The sequence below is a fragment of the Otolemur garnettii genome, unplaced genomic scaffold (genome assembly GCF_000181295.1).
Source record: "Otolemur garnettii isolate 467f Iridium unplaced genomic scaffold, OtoGar3 scaffold00040, whole genome shotgun sequence".
Taxonomy (NCBI): Eukaryota; Metazoa; Chordata; class Mammalia; order Primates; family Galagidae; genus Otolemur; species Otolemur garnettii.
In genome coordinates, this window is record NW_003852435.1 from 7,902,273 (window position 1) to 7,907,886 (window position 5,614).

The window sequence follows — 5,614 nt, forward strand, 5'->3', positions numbered from 1 at the left end:
TGCTATGGGTGCTGAGCCTCTTAGTACTTTTAATATAGAAACATTTTAGGCTGGGTATCGTGGCTCATGCCTATAATCCTAGCACTTTGGGAGGCTGAGGCAGGTGGATTACTTGAACTCCGGAGCTGGAAATCAGCCTAAGCAAAAACAAGACCTTGTTTCTACTAAAAATAGAAAAACAACAACAACAAAAGCTAGCCAGGCATGGTGGCTGTAGTCCCAGCTACGTGGTAGGCTGAGGCAAGAGGATCTCTTAAGCCCAAGAGTTTGAGGTTGCTATGAGCTATGATGCCATGGCACTTTATTCAGGTTGACAGAATGAGACTCGTTAAAAAAATGTTTTTAAAGGTTGTAGAGAAGATTTTTATTTGGAAAATGTTTATAGTACATTCTAAGTGTAAAACAAAATTAGAGTATGATTTTGATTTTCTGGTATATCTAAATTTTTTCTATGGTTTGGTTTTTATAACATGAAAATAAGTTTCTATTAAGGCATTCTTTCTGTTATGCTTTTAATAAGAAACAAACAAAAAACTAAAGCAAGGTAAGGATACTAACTTAAAGTGGAGGTTTGTGTAAATAGAGAAGCACCTTGTTCAATTATTGGTTTTTTTCCCCTGATGTCACTAATTAAGTTCATTTGCATGAGTATAATGCTAATAGTTGTATTAATAATGGCAGTTAAATAATAAAGTGCTTATTGAAGCCATTTACTGTTCTAAGTACTTTACACATATTAACCTGGGTTTTCCTCTGAGGTATGCTCTGTTATTCCCCTGTCTTAAAGATGAGGCTTAGAAAATGTAACTGTTTTGTTTAAGAATACAGAACTAGTAAGTGGCAGAGCTATGATGTAAACCTATGTAGTCTCTCTATAGAGGCTGTACCCTATACACTATGCTATTCTTTTTTCCCCCAGATTAATACGAGGATACAAACAATTAGATTACAGTGTTTGCGTTTATTAGGTCAGGTTCCTGTTTTGTAGTTGTGTCCTGTACCCGGGAGGTGTACTACACACACTAGCTTGGTGCCCATTAGGGAGAAGCACACCAACACATTATGCCGTTCTAAAGTAGCAGTTTGTGAGCTTCTAAATACTGGTCCAATTTTCAGTAGGGGTTTTAGTTTTGCCATACTAATGGAAAGAGATTATTAGTTTTAGGTTAGGATTCTGGAAGTCCTTGTATCTAGATTTTTTTTTCAGCCTATCAGGGATGATGAAAGAGCTTTTGTGATTTCCGCATCTTACCAGAATTGAACAGATTTTGGTGATGAAATTGTAACCAACATTGTTGCTTATATTCTGATTTTTTTCCTCAGGGCAAGCAGCTTGGCATAGTGGAAAAATCATGAGCTTTAGCTTCAGTTAGATTTCAATTTAATTCTGGCTTCAACTTTTTTTTTTTTTTAATTGAATGGTAACTATGTACATTAATGCACTTCTGGGGTACAGTGTGGGGTTTTCACATGCAATCTGAAATACTTCCATCAAACTGGTCAACACAGCCTTCATGTCATTTTCTCAGTTATTGCTTTAAAACGCTTCAACATTTTTTAGTGTAAGCGTGTATAGTTGAAGAACATTATTTTTATTTTGTTTCTTCACTTGTAAAATAAGGATGATAATATTTCCCTTTCAGGGTAGTTGTGAGGAGTATACAATGAAATAATGTAGACAAAAGTCATTTAATATACAGTCAGGTACATAGTATGATCTTAATATCAGGGCACGTGTCTTAAAAATAAAATGAGGATTGGGCGGTGCCTGTGGCTCAAAGGAGTAGGGCAACTGGCCCCATATGCCGGAGGTGGTGGGTTCAAACCTAGCCCGGGCCAAAAACTTAAAATAAATAAATAAAAAAAAATAAAATGAGGATTGTCTTGGGAAGCATATTCTATCTGTTTTTCTACTGTAAAATGCAGGTGTAATTGTTACTGGATAATGAATATTCTGTTAAAAAGTATTAATATATTAAGATGCCTGATTAATTCAGCGCACTCTTTTATAGAGTTGTGACTATTAATAAGTTTATTCTTAATGATTCTGCATTTCAGATCACAGTGTTATAAAACAATTATCTTGTAAATAAACATTGTGAAACCCATGACCCATGATCTGGTGTTATAGGAACATTTTATTTCATGTCATAGTAAACATATGCAGCATTCCTTGATTAGTTTTTTCATAGGAGGTTTTATCACCTTGATTTTTTAGATGTTTTCGTAGTTTTGTCTATTTTGTGATAAATTTTTCTGTTAATTTTGCTGATCTTATTTCCTGCTATTCAATATTAAATGCTACCAGTTTCTGTTAATGCTTTTTTCCCATCTTTTCCCTTGGGGTCATTTTAAAAAGAGGGTAATGCATTTTACACTGTTGCTTGTACAGAAATATATCTTGGTATTTTATTATTTAAGTGCTTATAATAGGTCTGGTCGGTAGGGCTAATTGGTATCTTGTGTAGCTTGAAATCATGATGCCTTCTCAAAAAGGTGGCAAAGAACAATTAGATTCTCGCTGGAGAACTGAGGAGCTATCTTTCCAATTGATTAGTTTATTTAAAATTGTCTTTCTCATAATTTAGTAATCGAGTATTATCTATTATTCAGTGGGTTAGCTTAGTGTCAAAATATTTATTTTATATATGACTTAATTATCTAACCACCTAAGATAAAAGGTATTAGGTTTAAGGAAATCCGAGAATGAAGGAACATTTAAGAACCCTCCTTTCTTGGCTATTATTTCATATAAAATGGAGGTGTATGAAAACTATCTTCTTGTAAAAGTATAATTTTTACTTTATACCTCTATTAGTTTGTTTAATTTATTCTTAAGGAGATTTCTTATTTTTAAAATTAATTAATTTCCTTTAGAGACTTTATTCTCACTATATTATCTTAGCATAATAATGGAAATGAAATTTTTTTATTAATAAAATTTACTTGTTCTGTTGTGTAATGTACATCATCAGTTCAGTAATCGAAAATAATATTTAAAAGGCTAAATGGAATTATTTTTTTTCTTTTTATTATCAAGCAGTTTCCTAAGCTTGTTTGCAAACAATACAAGAATTTTTCTTTTCTAGAATGTTACTTTTGATATAAGAAAGCTGGTACATCAGAGTGGTTGAGTATATAAAAGAAGATCTTAGATGTTAGTAAGAACAGTAATAGAAAAATCCAGAAATTCTTTAAGTAGATTGGATCTAGAAATAAGTGAAGAAATTTAAATAAAAAACAAAGAAATTTGATATTTTTCTATTAATATAACTCTTCAAACTCTTTAATATAGTTCCATAGACTTGGCACCCTTAATCCTAAATTGTAGATTGCAAAATTTTTCATTTTTTCCTTGGGAAAATTGAAGTCAAATTCTCTCACACATATACTAAGCCTGGTTGAACTTTGATTCTGTTTATATGGTTATCTGGCCTCCATCTGTAGTCTAGGATACTTATTAGACTTACTTACTCATGATGACCTAATTTTTTTGTACCTGACTATCACATATAAATTGGTGTGCTAACTGAAATAATTTAAGAAAAATTGATCCCTAAGTAGATAGGAAAAGCTTACTCACCAAATATTTATTCAAACCTACCTGACAACAAATAAAATACCTTCATGTTTTATTTATTTTGGAAGCTGAAAAATTTCTTTAATGTACTATACAAGGGACCTTGCTTCTTTGTTAAATGAGTCTCATAATACCTGGTGGTGACATCATTTATTGTCTCAGAATAGGAACTATTGATAATGTGTATAAAGTGTGAGTGTGGGCTACCTATAAGTAGTAGCAGATAATCAATAAGAGGCAGCTGCTGCTTTTATTCTCCAGTAATGTCTGGAAGAAATGCTAATACATGCCTTTTGCTGAAAGTGCTTGTTTGTGTCCTGATTATAGCCACTACTATTCTTCCCTGAATCTTTACTCCTGGACAGTAAATAATGCCAGCAGAAACTAAAGGTGGTCATTCTTCTTTTCTCTAAACAAAAATTTAATATTGACTCTAGTTGTTAAAATAAGACATTTGTTTATAAGGCAGATATTCTTGAGGAAAAGGTGATTTTTAAAAAGATGTCTCTTTGTCTTGGCTAATGTTTGAAATGTTACGTATTTGGAAAGTCTTTATTTTTGTTACATGAGTGGTTTGACTGGATGTCGGATTCTACTATGAAAATAATCTTCCCTTTTAAGGTGTTGAAAGCCTGTTAGATAGGCTCCTAGCATCCATTGGTTCTGTTGTATGGGTTTTTGTTTTGTTTTGTTTTTTGATTTTGTTTTTGTTTGCCATTTTGAGTCTTGATCTCTAGTCTGTGACCTGTTTTGTCACTCAGGAACCTTTAAAGATCACTCTTTATTCCTGTTGTTGTAAACAATTTACCTGATATCTTTTTGCATTTGGAAATGCATGGGATGGTCTTGGTAGTCAAAGTGACGTGGAGATGCCCAGGGAGTATACTTTTGGCATTTAGTGTCTAGAGGTCAATAAGTTTAATTTTCTTGCAATGCAGGGAATCCAGTCTCATCTAAAATGTCAATATTCCTCTCTGTGGAAATGTTGTGACTCCGGGGAAATAAAAGAACAATTATGAACTGCATGTTGGTATATGACAAAGGAAGCAAGACATATACACCAAAGACCAATAAATATATTTGGAACAGATGTTATATATACACTATGTCAAATAATAAGGGAAGAAAAATGTAAATGATATGGTACAAATTTAAACAGAATAAACATCACTGTGTACAATATAGCCTTTACAATTATGTATAAATACATATTTACCATGTTATTGTTTTTGGTTCCAATTGGACCGTTGGGTCAAGTTGAACTGTTATGCATGTTTTTGACACTACTTCCTATATTTCCATTGCTGACACTTTATTCTGTGTTTCCAAGTAGTACTTGCTCTTAATTACTGTGACAAATCAAAAAAATTATTGGTCCTTTTCTATAGTAGGATATCTATTTGTAATACAAACATTTAACAACTCCAGATGGAGAAAGATTTGAAAAACATTTTTACTATGTCTAGAAGGTGATTGATAATAATAACTATACAATGCTAAATTAGAGTGAGATTCAGAAAGGAGGGATGGCAAGGGTTCAAATTACTTCTGCAATTTCATAGCAGTTTCTGAGTGAGCCGTTTAAATTCTCTTTCCTTAATGTTTGGGGAATGAATTGCTAGAATAGCATACATAGGTAACTATATCATAAAAATGCAGATATTCAGTGATCAAGACAAATGGTTTTTGATTGTCCACCATTTTTTCATGACTCATATCATTGTTTTATTTCACTAATATGGTTAACTAGAACATTATATATTAGAAATACAAGAGTTGGGTGGTGCCTGTGGCTCAGTGAGTAGGGTGCTGGCCCCATGTACCTAGTGTGGCGGGCTCAAACCCATCCTGGCTAAACCGCAACAACTGAAGAAAAAAAAAGAAAAGAAAAGAAATACGAGACTCAGCCTCAGTGCCCATAGCACAGTAGTTACAGTGCTGGCCACATGCACTGAGGCTGGTGGGTTCGAACCTAGCCTGAGCCAACTAAACAACAATGACAACTGTAACAAAAAAAATAGCTGAATGTTGTGG

General features: G+C 33.1%; 1 protein-coding gene across 2 annotated transcripts in view; it reads left to right on the forward strand.

The window, feature by feature from the left end:
- TDRD3 (tudor domain containing 3) overlaps positions 1 to 5,614 on the forward strand; it is a 160,173-nt gene that overhangs the window by 109,240 nt on the left and 45,319 nt on the right. The window lies entirely within an intron of this gene.